General features: G+C 38.9%; 1 protein-coding gene across 5 annotated transcripts in view; it reads left to right on the plus strand.

Moving 5' to 3' along the window:
• The first annotated feature begins 542 nt into the window (after positions 1 to 542).
• Positions 543 to 19,409, plus strand: part of cntn5 (contactin 5) — a 175,636-nt gene continuing 156,769 nt past the window's right edge. For 4 of the 5 annotated variants that reach the window (XM_034239790.1, XM_034239791.1, XM_034239793.1 and 1 more), the window contains exon 1: positions 543 to 922. The gene's annotated coding sequence lies outside the window, so the exon portion shown is untranslated. The remainder of the gene's footprint in view (positions 923 to 19,409) is intronic. The other variant, XM_034239795.1, reaches the window with a different exon arrangement.

Consider the following 19,409-nt stretch of genomic DNA (forward strand, 5'->3'; position numbering starts at 1 on the left):
ATGAGAAGATAAGACGAAGTGGACAGTGAGAACTACGGACTTTATGCAAAGGGTCAGGCTCAGAGCCCCCCTGAACCCTTAGGGGCCCTGGACCTGCCCTTTCTGTAATCCACCCATGGGGGGCTTGTTAAAACAACTAACTATAACTAGGCCTACTTTAGCTATAGCTAACGTTTAGTTCATCAACTGCTACTGCTATAGGCTAGTAGTAATGTATAACTGCCCATGTATTTCATTTAGCTAACCAGTTAAAATGTGTTTAATTTCTTAAATTAGCCAAAATCAGCCTTATTGACTGCACCTGTAGGGGAAACACATTCCCGACCCTTTTTGCACACGGCACAGGTAACATCGTCTGTTTGATATGTTTACTCGAATTTAACCAACTTTTCAATGTTCATCCGCGACTACTGGAAAATAAAAACAGACACATTTAGAAAAAAGATAACCCTGATGTTACGCAGTGGCAGAAAGTGGCGCGATGCCACTCCTCATAACTAAATAAGGGCCACCTTTTTCCCCCTCAGCAGTGAGACGGGATGTTGCGCTGCAGGGAGAGCGCCGGCTTGCAGCGGTGGAGGCTGACTGAGGAGAGACAAACCAAAGCTCCGTGTACCACGACGCACAGCTCCGACGGAAAGCTCCCTGAAGTGGAAGGGAACGGTTTGGTTTCGCTCGAGGGGGGACGAGCTGAAAGAAACAATGTCTTTGTATTGCAATTTTTTTACTTGAGGATGTACCGTTTACGCTGGCTAGCCAGATAGAGCGACAGAGACGAGGACCCGGAGTTGATACTGTTAATACCACTGCCATTCCGCCGTTTGGCTCGGGAGGGAGAGACACTACCGCGGTCCCCGCTGCTCGGATCACCTGGGAGAGAAAATAAAAACATAGAAGAAGGGAACGACTTTTATTTATTTCCGTGAGTAAAGTATTTTACTTTCGTGTTTCCTTTTTTGTCTATATATTGTAATTGAGCCACAGCTGTGTGAGTGAATGCAGGTTGTTCAGAGAGACAAGTTCTCCTGGCATTGATGGTGATGATGATCCTAATAATACCTCCTGATACACATCTGAATAGTTTGTATGGTATCGTTTATCTATTTATGACGTTTTTGACTGACAACCCTATGTTCTTCAGTCTGGCTCTTGTCTTCATGTAGCCTAGTTTCAATAACTTCTGCCTTTTCCTAAAAAGTGACTGGGGTCAAAAGTACGCATGTGGCTGATGGAGCTTTTATGTCAAGATGCCCATCACCAAGTGTTTAATGGAAAACACATTTGCAATTTATTATGCCTTGGGAAAATAATCACAGGTTTCAGCACAAATAATATGATTCCTGCACTGAGCCCACAGCAGCATGAAAAGAGACACTATTTACACTGAAGTGGGGTTGAGGTCTAGCTGCTTTCGATAGGAGCTCAAAGAGATCCATGGAAAATATGTTTTTGTGTAAGAAAAACAGCTTGCCTGCTAGGTCAGAGGCAGGTCTTTTTTAGTTTTTTCTGGGAGTGCATCTTTGGGTTAGCAGAGCAGGAACATCTAACACACCACTTACCACACAAGTAGACCCACAGGAATTATCTAATCAGAGATATGCTAAGTTCCCAAGCTCTAATTTTGCAGCTTGCTGCGGTTGAATGTTTAGTATAATGCTATCATCTGTATGTGCTGGTGACAGGGGTTGTGCATTGTGGCTCTGGGGCTTGCAGGCTCTTGTTTGATCTTCTTAATTTGGCTTTTTCAGGGCTGTGTTTGGATGATGCGAGGGGTATTATTAAGCCATTATTCATTTAGGAATATTATCTATGATTCTTTTATTTTTTAAGTTTGTGTGAATTTCTTTTTCCATGACATTAATTAGCCGAATGGTGGCAGATAGAGCAGAGTCTGCCAGAGGAAAATTCAACCTTTAAAAGTGTGTCTGCTGTCAGTAAATCCCCCTGCTGCTTTTGCGTCTCTTTTTAAAACAGGTCCACTAAGAAACATTGTACTATTTTTAAGGCCAGTTACTAATTCAAAGCCACTAAGTATGTCACTACAATATTCAAGACTCCTGAAGATTTAAACCATGAACCTTTGGACTAGTTTGTTTCTAAAAATACAGAAAGTATTTTGTGCATGCTTCGCTATAGAATTTGACACAAATTATGCTCAACTATAGTGATGCTTTGGAAACATTGCTGATGGAAATCTCACGGATATAAACATTATCACAAAACAGGGCCGATAGAAACCAACATGTGGCTTAGAGGCTGACATTTCACAAGAACACTAAATGAAACATAAAAAGGAAGGTAAAACAATGTTGTAATTTTTACAGATTTAGTTTTTGCTATTTTAGGAATTTAGATGCTCAAAATATCTTATGACGTATATGGCAGGTCATGGTGTTGACTTACACTTTATACTATACGGTGTGTGTTTGTGTGTAGAAGTGAGTGTGATGCACAGAGGAAAGAAGCCTACTAGTCTTTTTTGCTTCAAGCACAATTCCATTCACATCCTTTGAAAGACTGCCAGTGGAGCACATCTATATTCGACTGTTATGTCACATACTGTACTGTAGTTGTACTATATGGTTTGCTACATGTACGCATTCAATATTCAATTTCGCTCCAATGTAAAGACAATTCTAGCCGGATCAGCCAAACATTTTTCCTTTTTGTTTTCTTACACACACAGCGCTCTTGACTTTTTGTCAGGTGTTTTTTTTTTTTTTTTGACACCAAGTAGTAAATGGTTTCACTGTAAACAAGTAAACAACTTTGATTAAGTAGTCAGCTTTAAAGTCATGTAACCTACGTCTCAGACTGCAAATGTTTCCTGTTAGTGTTGCACAGTGCAGGATCCATTAAGACTTAATGATGGAAGCCTTACTTGAAGGCATGCTTGTGATTTTAAATGGGCCATCATTTGCCATAATGTTAATCTAGATATATATTTCATGAGACTTAATGTGCTTAAACGATTTTCATATGAACCCCCTTTCACCGCTGACTTTAATTCCCTGGGATCATCTGAAAATGGTCCATCTCACCATGAGACGTATAGTTAAAGTCGCCAGGCAAGAACCCAATCAAAAGTAGCTTCACCTGCTTATCAGGGGAATTGATGGAGGAAGTGAACAGCTGTGCTTGTTTCTCTTGGCACAAATTAGAGGTTACCCCTATCCTTATCGGATGTAAATCAGTTATTTGCTTGCAATACATGCTTTCAAATGTTTGTACATCCACTTTGGGGCAGGTGTGATATGAAATGCAAATGAGTAGATTGGCTAACCTTGATGGGAATCAAAACTGTCTGGAAGTTACAGCTGTCCAATCTTCTTAAATGAAATTATTATTGACATGGGCCAACGGCATGGGTTTAGAGTATGGCTAATTGGAAATGACAACTCTGGTGGAGGCCCTTGGGACACTTGAGAAAAATGCATACCAGCACTGACAAGAGACAGGCTAGAGATATAAACTGTCAATGGCACCCAAGGGAGTCCTGTTTTCACTGACAAATCTGAGACTAATAGAGAGAAAATGGAGATCCCATTCGAACACACCACAGTTGTCTGTTGTTCATACACATGGACCCCATGTAGCAGCATTTACTAAATCTCTGGGGATAAAAAGGAAAAACCCCCCAAAGTTGATAATCCAATCCTTTATAACTACTTGATTTCACCTAAGAATCTACATTAGATGTAATTTATTTGTTTTTTTTTTTAACTCAAATTTAAATCGCGTTGGTAAAACAATTTGCAGATAAAAGAAAATGTTTGTTCTTTCTTTTCTTATCTTGTTAATAGAGCTCCATTCATAAAGAAATAGCAGATAGAATGCCAGAAACAAATAGGTAGCTACAAAATAAGTACCTTTTTGATATATGAAGGAAAATAAGAGAACAAACGTTATATATATTTTTATGCAAGAGGACAACAAATATGTTCACAGACAGTGACACACACAGCACAGGCTGTATGAAGAACACAGAGTCAGTAAACAAAGCACATTCGGTTTATTCCGATACGCTGATGAAAGTGAAGCTAGGAACTGTGCGGAAAATTGCTGGGCATCTTGAAATCAGTAAACAACATGTTTGCTGTGTCCAGTGAATGCAAGTGTGTGATTTTACTCTCAAAGAGAAAAACGGTGACTAAGAATGTAGGATCTGAGCATCGTTGCCTGGTAAGAATTGAGATGACACATGTTTGTTAGATTAAAGACATTCTTCTTAAGAAAAGTTGTTAAAGTTGACAGTGGCTGACCCTTCCTTGGCTGCCTTCCTATCCAGCACTTTGTTTGTTAGGCAGGCCCGCTGGTTTCTCAGAGTCTGGAAGACAAACGTCCCCCAGGACCCATCTGACAACTTAATTTATATAATTGCTTAGAAGCATCTGCGTACGAAACACTGACTTTCCGCACCCTCCTCCACTTGTCACTGTTATGAATGACTGGGATTTGATGTCCAATGAGTCAAACCGTCAATCTCAAGTCACTCTGGTGTTGTCACACTCATCTTCAAAAAGAAGCACTGTTAATTTGATTACAGTTTTCCATCCTTCACGAGGAAAACAGCTCCTGCCAACATCTTCATCCTTTTGCTGTAAGTGTGATCCGGCTCTTATGATGCAGCCAGCTCCTTGTACAATGAGTCTTAGCACCATGACAAATGTGTACATGAATGTTAAGCAGTAATCTAATTTAAGATGAGTGACATGACAGCATCAGCGTGTGTCCTTTCTCTCTTATTTTTTGTTTGCAGTTTCCGACTTCGGTAGTAAGCAGCTCATCTAAAAGGCTGAAAAAACGTGTTTTTGTTAGCTAATGTATCCCATAGCCTCAGGTTGGTTAATTATGCGGCCACTTTAACTGTTTGTCTTTGTTCTGTCCTCCTCATTGTGTTAACTTGGCACAAGTCATCTAAAGATAACTGCAGGCGCCCTCTGCGCCACTGCCCCCAATGGTGCTTGTAAAAATGTTAAAGGTTATTAATTACATGTATGGTACAAAGCAATTGTCATATATAAAAAAAGGAAAGCATGCACAGCACTGATTTAAAAAAAACAAACACATTATCTTATATCTCTAAATCTGAACAGTGGCTCCATTTGCACAAAATATTTCTGCCACAGTCACATTACTCATGTGTTGTAATAGGTGGTTGTAGATTTGATTTGTCTCTGGAATAGTTTGTCAGTGAAGTGAGCACCGAGTATTTGTGGAGATGGTAGGACTGAGAGAGTAGTGATGATGGTGATGGTGGGGTAGAGCCGGGGGATGGAGTGTTTTTCAGCAGGCAGCTCCTGATTTTATGTGACAGTAAAGGGCCTTATCTTCCAGGGCCACGATGAAGCACAACACTCTTTGATTTCTTATCTTCCCTACGTCTAACAATCTCATGCTCTAGACAGATTAGTGAGTTGAAGGTGTAGAAAACGGGCAATGCGGTTTCAGGGGAGTTAAATGTAGTCAAATGCGGGGCCTGAGGCCATATCTGCATCATGCTGATGGTACAAAATGAAAGATTAGCTGAAATTACTCGCATACTTTTGACCTTGAGGTTCAAGAAAGTCGAAAACATTCGATTCCTCAAATGGCATGATTTTTTATTATTGTTGCGTCGGTAAACAAAACAACATGTAGCACACAGTAAATAGGATAAAAAGGGCTGCAAAAGAAGACCAATAACATGCAAGGCTTTTGCAGGATCTTTAGTTACATTTCTGTCCCCTTATCTTTGCATATTCGCAAATATTTTTTAATATTTTTGTGAAAAAGTCAGTCTCTATTGTACTCTGCATTCATATCTGCTTCTCAATACCTTACACAAGGCATTGATTCCCCAAAAGATTACGTGTTGTGTGTTTTTTTTTTTAGCCCACTTAAAATGTATTGGAGCCCAAACCATTCCTTAACAAGTCTCGATGTCTGTGCTATCGTAATAGGTGGGACCTCCAAAGACATAGAGTAACTCCGGGCCAGCATCAGCAGTGTTGACAGAAATCAAAGGCACCTCAAGAGATCAATGAAATGTCACGTAACATTTGCTATCATACCCGATTATGTATAATTACCTTTTTACAATTTGATCTTTAACCCTAATGAAATTGTCCTTAGGCCGTGTTGTTTAACAATCCTCATTGCTAGCTCATTAACGTGAAATTGCTTCTTAGCCTCTTGTAAAGGCATGTCCTTAAACAAAGCGCTCGCATTGTCCTTGCAGATTATGTTCTCTATAATTAACTGGATCTTACATTTTGTTTTGTTTCATCGTTTATGTGTTTGTATTGGAATCAATTCTCACACGCCTTAGCACCTATGGTCTGTGTGTTTCTGTTAGATTGAACGCGTGGAAACAACTGATGAGAAAGACGTGACAGACTGTTAAAAACCTTCTTATTTAATAATATCACATCTTTCCAAACCTTTTTGGAATCCATAAAAAGTAACCAGCCCAAAGTCAAAATGTGGTTCAGTACTTACTTTAGTCGAGGCCTTCTTAGTGTTCACTAACTCATGGTGAAGATGCACAGTGAAGTCTCTTGTGACCCAGTGGGCACTTTTGAATAGAAAGCAGGACTGCGGCATCGTACATTAACAGAAGGAGTGTTTTAGGGTCACCTTTCTTACAGCACTAAGCCGTGCATCCTGCAGGCTCATGATGAGTTGTTACGTTCCACTTTCATGCCTCCTTTCTCCCGAGAGATGAAATGTGTACGGTGGTATCTGTCAGAATGAGCTGCTATGCTTAGCTGTGCCTGTGCAGTTCATCGCCTTGTGACAAACACTGGATGTATTCTACCAAACTGAGGGAGAATCATTTCCTCAATATCGTTCTGTTGTGCCATGAATGCATAGTGATTGATTTCACGTTTTCTACCGTAGACTTTCTGATAAATCTGATACATTGACTCTACAAAAAGTGAATCGCCAACTTAATGTGAGCTGGCAATGTTTAGCAGAAAATGGCATCAGGAATACATCAGTATACAGAATGCATTCCTTATACAAATTGAGGACTTAAAAGCGGTAAAATGTCCCCCAGATATTAGGATGATGTAAAGCTTCATTAGGCTTTGAGATAAGATCAAATCACTGATGGATTTTACAGGAAATAAAGAAAAGAAAGCTGCTCTATGGAGCTTTTAGTCAAAGCTAGTATTGTGTCGGGAGTGCTGATGTCTGCCTTCACACAGCTCCTTCTGTCAGTTTGCTGTGCATAGCATCATGGCTGCAGGGGAAACATAATATCAGTATCAAACGCTGGTTTGTGTAGTCATGGTAATGGCCTGTTACTCTGATTTTCTAAGTTATTGCTCTGCATTTCATGATAGCTCTGCCATTATTTCAATATGCATAGTCATTTATTCACGATGTTGACATTTTAATTCACAAGTCAAAGCTCGACCTTCCTTGTAACGTCTCTCAAAATGATTGTCTCTTATTAAAACCATAAGATAAGCATCCTGTGACCAATGGGTGAGAGGTTACTGAATTGTCTCATTTCCCTGCAGTCCGGAAGATCAATACTGTATATGTAATAGTTAACTTAATGGGAGATTAATGGGAGACCTGACAGCAAGTGATGTCGGCATGAGATTGTTAGCAGCAGAAAAGACAATACATTCAAGCCCATTTCAAAAATGTACCTCGACATTGCAGATTTTAAATGCTTCAGCTGACTTGCTACATTCTAATCTGAGCCTTTGATAAGCAGCTTCCCATTGGTCAACTGGAGGTTTGTAATAAATCAGCTTCTTAAAACATCTGCTGCACAGATGAGTATGGTGGTCTGGAACAGATACATATGTTGTTAGATGCAGTATAGTTAGTTTTAGAATTTGAAGGGAAGAACATTCATGTTGAGGTATCGAACGGTTTGGACCCCTCTCTTTTATGTTGTATGTGTTATCCTATTAGAGACAAATTGGCATCAATCGTGGTTAACCCTTTTCCATAGCACTTACTGTATGGTTCAGATGTGTGACTGTGCTTTACATGTATTTCACAGAATGATATGAATATCAAATGTGAATAAGTCTGGAGTAGCTAGACTTAGGAGTGCCGAGAGTCGAATATTTAAGATGCCCTATGGAGTTTTGTAAGCAAACACAAGTTTACGTTCAGTGTTACCAGGCGAAACACATGTGTATCCTTAAGGTCTAACAAATGTGATTAGTGCATTTGCTTCCTCGTGAAATGTATATAATATGCCATATTCATTTGTATAGACAAGGGGAAAATAAAGGCACAGTAACAACATTGCAAGGTAGTTTATGGCATGATTCAGGCCTGTACTAAAGATCAGCAGGACTGCAACTTACAATTATTTTCATTAGGTTTACGATTATTTGACAGATGACTTTTTTGATGAAGTTTCCAGGTCCAAGGTTAGGACTTGTTCCGTCAGTCAGATACCCAAACAAATTCAGCTTCATATGATAAAGCAGTTTAAAACCAAATACTTAATTTATTAATATTCTTTCGTCAATGGACGCATTGCTTAGCTTAAAATATGAGTAGGACAATCGGGCTCATGTTAGGGCAATGAATCGTATTTTAATCTCGATTGGCTTGCAACGATTACGAAAACAATGTAATCGAAATAAAACTATTTTTTCTATTTATTCTTTTAACATTTTGTATTGTGTTTTCAGTTGAATTATTCTGAAAGTTCAGGGTAATCTGTTAAAAACATACTGTTCACATATTTTTTTTCAATAAATGGATGTTTTCAAAGTAAATGGATAACCGTTTTTAATAATCGTGATATCAATTATTGACCAAAAATAATCGTGATTATGATTTTTGCCATAATCGAGCAGCCCTAGTTCATGTCTCCTTCTACTCCTTCTTTATGGACTTTATTCTAATGTAGCAGTTACCAACACATTTAAAGTATGGAGAGAAGAGTCATTTTATGGAGCCTTTTTATGTCTTAATGCATTATAGTTGTGTTCTAGTGGGTTAAATGTCCAGTTAAGTTTCTTAACTGTGGTATCATGTCTTCAATTCCAACTGAATGCTTTGGTTTTTATGTGATTTGAAATGAGCTTTTGTTGTAAATACAGACAGAATAAGAGTTACATTTCATTTAAGTTGATTATGTTGTGTTTGTTTTGCTCTAATGTTTAGGTCTAATGCAGTTTGAATGGGTGAGCCCTGTTTTTGCATCTTAGAGTTTAGGATAAAGATGTATTTGTATTTACATGTGTGCATGATAATCCCACTCACCTTAACATAAGTTGTTCATTACAATAATCAATGATTTTAAACAAAGTATGTAAAATGTCTATCCCCAAATCAGTTGTTCATGTAAACCAGCGAGCAGCCTCACTGTATTCTCCACATGAAATGAAGGCACTTGATCACCTAGGGAGCCAGACAGTGGAGATCACATTCAAATAAATTGAGAATGAATTAGATCTATTTATCACTGCCACCAATGTGCCATGGGACTGTACAGTATTGCGCAGCGGATGAGTGTGCAACATGGGAACTCACATCTACATTTCACTGGCTGTTGTGCTCCATTTTTCAGCCCTGACTCTTAAAGTGACCGCACGTTAACATTGCTGATCTCTGTCACAACACTATCACATTTCTATGTCAAAGCATTCTTGAAAAGGAGGAATGGAGACGGCAAGGCTTTCCAAAAGCACCTTTATGCTTTAGTTATCATAGCAATGTGTGGCCTTTTGATTTAAGCCGTGAAAATCAGGTCAAACGATGGATATTTTAGACACAACCTTTGCTTTTAAACTAATGGTTTCCCCTTCCAACCTTCCACTCAGTGTTCTCCTCTGCTTCTTACCTTAGTTGTCTGCATTCTGCCAGGTATCAACATCTTTCAAAATATAACACATTCAGGACTAAAAAGCATGTTGGGCTAATTCACCGCGATTGTACCATCACAGCAAGGCATTTTAAAAGACCATCTGTTCTCCTTGCCTTCAGTATATCATCACGGGATATCTCAGTTTGCTCCTCCGCTATTGCATTGTTTTATGGATTTTGGAAAAGGCTGATACAGTAGGAGTAAATAACATTGAAGGAAACTTGTTCAATTCAGATAAGATTCTGAAACGTAAGTGAGTGAAATCTCTAAAAGCAACCAAGAGGGAAAATGTATAAATGGCTATATACATTATATATATTATATATATCTGTTATGCAACCTTTAATGCATATTCTTTTTTACAAAACAGTTCTTTCAAAATGGCGCCTGGGTCACAAATGCTCATATTTAAAGGTTTAATAAATTGTGATTTTTACTAGTTTTTCTAAATTTATGTTACAAGAAAAAGCTATGTTGGGGGTGAAGGCATTGATAGCTATACTTTTCTTATATTTGTAGTCTGAGACCTAGCCATTTAGCCCTGTATCTTAGCTACTGTAGCTATCCTTCCTGTTTGGTTTTTCCTACAATCTTTAAGTAAATTACTGCTTTATTTTATTGCTGTCTTACTATAAGACTTACAGTGTTCTTAATACAGTTCGCTATCTGTTGTTTTTAAAAAGAAAATAATAAGTCAAATTCCTCGTACGTATGAACCTACTTGGTACAGTGCATGACATTAAGGATTTTGGGAGATGGCCATGTGGGCCATCTAAGCTAATTTACAGATGGCCCTGAGCCCAATAGAGATTGCCCTGAAAAATGCACGCGGACGAAATGACGCACGAAGGGTTTGGGGGGCCTCCCCCTATAGAACATTTAGATTTTTGCAGGTCTTAGATGCTGTCTGGTGCATTCTCTAGACTGAATTATAAGATGAACCACCACAATATTATATTGTTCAATTTTATTCTTCATTTCACTTGTTTGTTTGTTCTTGTTTGTGTGTGCTCGCTTGCATGCCCTGCATAGCTATAATAAATACTTAAGTTGTTGGTCAAGACACTTTCCATCTGATGAAGGCAAATGCCTTCATCAGATGTAAAAAAGTAGAAAACATTACATTCAGTTATAACTGCCAAAACAAACATTATTTACACTATTATGGCCCCTGTTAACAATTTTTGTAATGTTATCTACTGTAAGTTGGTCGAACTAATGCCTCCTCATCCGGAAGCTGACCGAGCGGCAGTCGAGAGGAGCCGAGCGCATCCGCGAAGCACACAACATAGGACGTCAGAGTTCGCGTTAGCCGGCAAATCTAAATCTTTTCGGTCAAAATAATTTCCTAACCCCCTCTAGTGGGGTCCGGGGGGGTATGCTCCCCCGGGAAGATTTGTTTTTTTAAATGTTGAAGTTATAAGCATCAATCTGGTGCACTTTGAGAGCAACATTAGGAGATCTATGGATACATCTCTCAACACCCAGATGAAACACAACTGTAAGCAGATTTTCTTTTTCTTTATGGGTATTTTACAAATCACTCTCCTTTCAAACTGTATTCTTGTTTATTAATAACAACTTTTTTTTACTGTCATAGTATTTTATACCTGTTTACTTTATTCTCTTATTTGTTTTATAACTATAATGATCATATAAAGATGTGCCTTTACCTCACTGGTTGTAGAAAAAGCTTCTTATATTCGTTAGCATAGCTAGCTAACCAGATGCTAATAACAACAAAGTTATTGACTGTATGATCAGTATGACAGATCGCCACTGGGCTTACAACTAAGACACAGCCACGCAGAAACTGCAGCATGTGTACGGCTCCTTATGGGTACTGCAATTTTTGGAAGTGCCGGAGCGGAGCAGCGTTCTGGTGCTCTCCGTCAGAAACTACACCCCTGTCGGACGAGACATATACCACGTGATGACACGTTAGGCTTGTGTTGTATTCAAGGACCCTGACCTTGGCCAGGAAAAACTGGCACTCACTTGTTTAATTATTTTGCGGTCTAGATTTCTTTAATTTTTTTATTTTTTGCGTGTGTTTATAAATTACATCGAGGGCCACACCAAATGGTATCGCGGGCCGTATACGGCCCGGGGGCCGGAGGTTCCCCACCCCTGCTTTAGCGCAATACCGCTTCAGTTGCGCCACTTATGTGACAGACAAGAAGAGTATGTGACAGACAAGAATAGTAAATTCTAATGTCTAACACTTAATGTGGAGAAAGAGATGTCCTGTATGGGTTGATTGTGCGTTGATCTGTTGGTAATGCCTCTGGGTTCAGGTGGGCATGTAAACAAATGCATAATGCTGCGCTATACTTTGCGGCCTCACCCAGTTGCATAGCGACACTTATTGTTTAGGTGTCTTTTAATAAGCAGGTAGTCCTATCATTAGCTAGAACTTGCTGGATCTGATCGATATGGACATAAACGCGAATGAAGTCTAATCTGACGGGAGAGAGAGATCAGCTGCTGCTGACGAGTCGATACGCAGCTCTGCATGATCACATGCAGCGGTGAGCGGATAAAACACACACTTCAGGTTAGAATATCACAGGTAGCTATTTTAATTACCTCTCAAACTTTTTAGTTTAGTTTTACTGTCGGGTCACTCATTACTGGATCCGCGAGCTGCATGATACTGGCATAGTAGATTGCCCGGTCGGGCAACCAGCAGGTGAGGCTTCATTGCCCGAGCTAAATAGGCCTACTAGATGGCCCCGGGGTGGGTGTATTAACTGTGCTATCCCTTAGCTGTTCAGATCCAACAATGAGCCTTGAGACAGTCCCCTCATGTGCCAGATCACACTCATTAAATCTCAATTTCCAACAGAGCTCACACAATGCTTGTGTGACACGCAGACCTGTTTCGGCATTTAGGCAGAAACTCAAGCGCTACGTTTCAGGTGCTCAAAACTGAGTGTGTGTGCGCAGCAGCCTACGATGGCCAATCTTTGGAATCTGAAACTGTGTACAGATGTGAAGTAGATACTTGAAATACCCTATGTAAATATGACCTATACGATGCGTTTGTATTCATGTTTGGAGGGATTCCTAGGCAACAGTAATCATAATATATCACCAACCTAGAGATGCTGTATATTACAGAGTGATATTTGAGTTGGTGTGTGTGTGTGTGTGTGTTTCAATATAGAGAAAATCAAATACCAGCATTTATTTTACCAAATACCTCAATATCAATAATACAGCAAAATTGAAAGCTTGAATAATGATGCTTTCATATAATATTTACAAAAGGAGATCTGGTAAATCAGAACCACATCGCTATCAATGTAGCCTTTGGAAGTGTATCATTTGTATTTAAACAACTTTTTGTTATATTTGCTAAAAATGTCCCTTTAGCCTAACAGTCTTGAATGAGATGGATAATCTATGAAAACAAATGTAAATTGCTCAACATGCAGCCTGGGGCTCAACACTTTTCTTTAGGGTCTTTCATTATTGGATATTTCCATATTCAAAATCTAAGACCCATCTAGTACCACTACAGCACATATGTCAAACTCAAGGCCCGGGGGCCAAATCCGGCCTGTGGTAGATTTAATTTCGGCCTGCAGGATAATTTGGAATTACTATTAGATCTGGCTCGCCGGTATATTGCACGCACACCTTCACTCAATCCTGAGGGTTTCCTCAGCTCAGAGCCTGAGCCCAAACATTGATGAACTTGCACCCAAGATGAGATGCCAAGTATCTGGCTTGAACTAGCATCACAGAGCAGCACACTGAGTTTAAATGGATGTTTCCTTCTGCACCTTTTTCTTGCGACAACAGGGCATGTTTTTTTCTTTGAGGGAAATTGTTTTTTTTAAGCTGTTGCTGGCCTGTGGAAAAATGTAATCATAAGAAATGAATGCAACTGATTATTTCATGTTTAATGTTTTTCTAGGCAATAAATTAAGCTTTGTTACAGTAGTTCCAGATGTAATATGTGCAATAAGTTCATTTCAATACGTTTTGCAATAAACATTGAACCAGTACGGCCCTCGACTAGTACCGATTTTGGCCCACTGTGTATTTGAGTTTGACACCCCTGCACTACAGTATGACATTGATATCATATTGACATATTGCCCATCCAAACACATTATCCAAGGAAATACACTGTCCAAAACCTTGAAATAGCATAATGCTTCGAGGGATTGTGCCCTTTAGCAGAGGTATGTATCATACTGTGAATGTGTTTAATTTAAATAATTATAACTTCTACATTTAATTCATATCAGGCTACATTGCATACTACTCTACACATGTATTGAGCATGAGCAGATGTAGCCCTGCAAGCCATTTTAGAGCCAGTTAATTCCCCACATTGCATGACCTGTCTAGCACACACACGCGCACACGCACACGCACACACACACACACACTTCATCTGGTAGGAAACTTGGAATGAAAAACTAAAGCTTAACTGAAGTTCAGTCAACGTTTAACCGAGCAGATAGTCTGAAATCAGGTGCCTCTGGACCATCGTGGATTATCTATGGCTCGAGTGTTTTAGAGATAACACACTTTTACCAGCTGGCGTGCTTATTATTAATGAATACATTCATAATTCAACATGAAATGTAATGTGACATTGTTTGTTCTGGACAGGTTTAATCTATGTGAGCCTTCTGCTGTGTGAGCCGTTTCTCTCCACAGTCAGGTGCTGCCCTTTGACTGTCAAACAGCTGAGTGGGCTGATGTAAGACATATAGTCCCTGATTTGTACAGCAGTTTCTTATGTGCAGAATGATTGTACTTAGGGTCAGCGGTCCCATTACCTTTTCATCTATAAGGATAGTATTAGGGGACATTCTTTGGTGACCTGGCACATGTTAAATATAAGCAATACTTTCTCTCCAATATTTGCCCACCCAGAACGAGATGTAGCAGCCGATGTTGAGAACAAGTACTAGCATAGCCGTGCATTCGTTGTGAGGAATGAGCCTGGAATTTACTGTGAAGTAGATGGAAGAAGTACTCATGGTGTCTATTTACGGAATACTTACTTCACCGTGGGTCACGCATTAACTCCAACAACTATTATATGCTAGTTATGGCACGCACCTGCTTTCATGCAGTTTTCTTCCACTTATATTATTTAACAGTACTTTGCCCACATGCTGCTCTCTGCGAGGGTGTTATTAAATATTTTTCATTTTATGTTTTTACATACCTTTTTAGAGTCAAAGAAAGAATTGCACTGAACTAAACTTTGATTGGTGTTATATATTTCCTGCTTTTATTTTAGCACTGAAGCTAAAGCTTTATCACTACTATTGCAGTTAAAAAAGAAAAAGCATTTTCTTCATCTTCCTGAAACTAGTAAATATGACATGTTCAAAAATCCCTCAGGAGGATGCACCACTCTGAGATGTGGGAGGTAGCGCTGACAAACAAAAGAAGCGCGAGCGGTGAATCCTCCCTGGGGAATCCTCCCTGGGGAATGGCTTTGACTCAGGTGGGTGAGCACTGAGCACGCACACAGACTATAGATTGTTGTTAAACAGGGTGTCAACAACGACGACATTTTAAAGATTCTCAATTTGATTTGGAAACTTCCTTTTTTAATTGTTTTATTACTGCGAACAATTGTTTTGGTTTAGATCATATTCTGATTTATAGTTGAATAAAATGTTTGATTTAAACCCAATGGTAAGGTTGATATGTATACTCGTGTATGTTCTCAGTGTTACTGCGTGAGGCTAACACACACTGCATTGGGATAGTGTAAGAGTCAATTCATTACCATACTTAGGTCAAAATACTACATTTCTTATAAAAGAGAGTTGTCATTGTTTGTTTTTATTCAAAGGTTTGAAATGAATAGAGATTAACCTTGAAAGTGAAAAATAAATGGAATTCAGCAGTTTATCATACATTCGTTGAAAAGGCCAAACTAATGTTATCAATCAATCAATGTTTATTTATATAGCCCAATATCACAAATGTTACATTTGTCTCAGTGGACTTCACAGTTTGTACAGAATATCAGTATGACAATATGACACCCTCTGTCCTTAGACCCTCACATCGTACAAGGAACAACCTCCGGAGAAAACCCACAGTTTAAAGGGGAAAATGGGAGAACCCTCAGGGAGAGCAACAGAGGAGGGATCCCTCTCCCAGGACGGACAGACGTGCAATAGATGCCGTGTGTAAATTGAAAAGATAATACATTTGCAACATAGGTAGTCCAAATGTTTGGAAATGCATGTGTGTATAATAGGAAGATGAATCCATGAGGATATCCATCCAGGACCTATGATCCAGGACCACAGCCACGACTCAAGATCCAGGGCTCGCGATCCAGGACACAGGACCGCAGCAACAGGATCATCCATGACTCCGGATCCCAGCGTATATAGACACCAAAAATAAATTTGGGAAAGCTGGGTTAATCACTACAAGTTACACTTCTTTATTTGAAAAAATGTCCGTGTGTTGCTTTGATCCAATGAACCAAACTAATGCTGTCTCCTCCATTAGGCTCAGGTGTGGTTAACCAGGCTGTAGCTCGAGGTAAACACGTGTCATTGAAGGCACTGAAGGTCTCTCGGAGCACTTGCCACTTCACAATCTGCTTTTACCGAGTCACAGATGGCGAATCTCGTAAAAATAATCTTTCTACCACAAATGACATCTCAAAAAAAAATAAGGCCATTTCACCTGGACTCATACTCGCCACTTGCTCGCTCTTAACAACATCTCTGACTTCTGTTAGACATGTTCCTGTTGGCTGCATTTGTTCACCTGGCTCACACTATGCTTCTCTTCGCCTTCTTTCACAGTTTTGTTGAATACTTTAATAGTGAAAATATTCTGAGCTCCTTTTGGGCACTACTACTACTACTACTACTACTACTACTACTACTACTACTACTTATACAATCAAAGATAGGAGAGGTGTCTCTGTCCAGGACAACAGCTTAATTTATCCTCTCATAAGCGACGGGAGCGACATTATTTTTAATGTCGCTCCCGGAACGAAAATTGCCTTTTTTTCTTTCCCCTCGCTATGCTTCTAGCGAGACTATATCTCATACAGTTTTACAGCACTAGTGTTGTTAATTATTTAGAAAGTTCTTCTTTCTTTTCTTTTCACTACCAGGATCAGAAATGACTCGGACACAGGCTAAACCTGGAATGAGTATTGGGGAGTTGCACCACACTGATATGGCGTTATGAGGCAAGGCAAGTTTATATAGCACCTTTCCACACAAGGCAATTCAAGGTGCTTTACAAAAATGAATGACATTCAGAACAAGGCATTTAAAAACAGTCATTAAAAAGCAAAGATAAAAAATAAACATTAAAAGAAAAAAAATATATACATGAATACAAAGTTACAGTGCTAATGAGGTCATGTATCACGTGGTTTATGTTACACAGGTTCGAAAGTTGCTTCTATCTGAACTACCTGACCTATAGCTACTGGGCTCGTCCATCACTCATCAAAGATGACACGGATGCGAGATGGCTCACTCGGAGTAAATTCATCATCTATCAGAGAGGTTGATGTTATCCAAAGCTAGCAAAAATGACCATATATGGTTTGAAATGTACAGCTTTTCAGGTATTGGAATCAGTTTTGGGAAGATATTAAATTGTATAAGAAAGTCTCAAGATATTTTACACATTTTCAGTTTGTTTAATGTCATGCAATGTCTGCATTTTTTGAAATATTATTTAATTTAATACAACTTTAGCTTTCTTAACTTAAATTGTGTCAGATACAAATCATGGCTTATATCTGGTATGCTCTGTGTAAACACTATATATTCCTTAGTGAAAGAAAGTCATTCTATGCCTTTCAATTTTACAAGAAAATACTGGCAGAACATAATCTTGTTTGTCAATCTTAAACAGAATAACTTGTTTTTCTTCAGGAGATTCTGTGACTGCTCACCAGTCTGTCGAATTTTTTAAACTACAGCAGCACATATTTCCTTTAATGACTGATCTCTACACAATATAAGAGCAAGACATGGTTTTTGTTGGGAATGTTGTTATCTAGTGCTTGCTTTTAAAGAGAAGATTGCCGAGGAAAGCGCACAATGTTGCCCTGCCACAATAAAATGGAGTGGGTTGGGTGAACCAGCGTGACTCAGACACAGTAGGTTCCAAAGACATTTTTCCTCAAAGGCATATTGATCCGTTACAGGATTTTGTAAAAGCACTTAGAGTAGAGAAAAATAACAGTTCTAGTGTTATTTTTGAAAACATTTTATGTTCCATTTTAAAATGAGCTTTGTTTTTTATTTAATGTCCGACATTTCTCTAGAAAGTTAGAGTGCTGCTGCCTGCTTTGGTGCTAAATTGCTTTAATATATTGTGGCATTATTTTTGCTCAATTTGGCAAATTTGGATCATGAATGGCAAAATAGCCTTAAATAAACTCAAACATCAGAAGCAGAATCAGAATACATCCAGAATTCATCCCACAGAGAAGCAATTTACATTTGTTACAGCAGAAAAGAGCCAAAGACAGCTTAATGTTAACTAAGAAGCATGCATAAAACAAATATTAAAGATAAAAAAGAATACACATCCTGTAACAGTTCTGAAGATGTAGCAGCCAGGTATGTATTGCACAGTTATTAACAGCTATTATATTATTAACATGCATGTATATATGTGTTGACAGTACTTAAAACAAGGTAAATCTGCTTACCTTTCCATATGTTTCTGAAGACTTGGATTTATCAGCCATGGAAAAATAGCTAGGTTCATTATTTTGTGCCAATGTTCAACATATCACAGTCTTCGTGATGGTGTGTGCTCTCTGTCTCTCCCTCAGGTCAGTGTAATTCCCTAGGTGGACCCTGCAGCAAATCTTACATTAAAATGAATCTGCATCCCAGTTTTTCACAATATATTCCATTATTTACAACAGGGAGGCGAGTGAAAATAATGTAACGTTTAAAAATGTGTCAAACTATGGTATGCCATTGTGTAAAGTTCAACTTTTTTAAATAAGCCAACTTTTCCAAAAGTATCTGAATTTTGTCATTTTTTGTGGCATGGATTTGGCCATTTCTTTATGCAAGCAACAAATAACAGTTTCCCCATCCGATAATCCCCAACAGCTGCAGAGATGATGATCACTTGTGTGGCTTCCTCCTCCCTCGGTCCAGGAAATGACAGTCATTTGAGCAGCCTCAGTCTGCATCCCTTCATTGATTCCTGAAACAATGATGGATTTAAACAACCTCAGACAATGCATTTTACAATGAGTATGAACTACGCCTCATTCTTTAGTGCAATGACAATTTTCTCAATCGATAATTTTGCGGACTGTGAGGCAATGTCCAGAGAAGTTCCAAATTCTGAGAAAAATTAGTTTCAGTTACTTAAGAGAGTGAAACATCACAGTCCCTCTTAACCTATTTTCAAACTCATCTCTGCTTGCCCTGAATTCTTCCACATAACTTCTTGTATGTGTGCCACTTCAAACAGTAGCACCTTGATCATGGCGCTTTGAAGTGTCAGTGTGTTTTCCTATTCACTCTTCTCTAAGGACACATAAGCTTTTCAGGCTCACTTCTTCATC

The sequence above is a fragment of the Gymnodraco acuticeps genome, unplaced genomic scaffold, assembly GCF_902827175.1.
Source record: "Gymnodraco acuticeps unplaced genomic scaffold, fGymAcu1.1, whole genome shotgun sequence".
Classification (NCBI taxonomy): Eukaryota; Metazoa; Chordata; class Actinopteri; order Perciformes; family Bathydraconidae; genus Gymnodraco; species Gymnodraco acuticeps.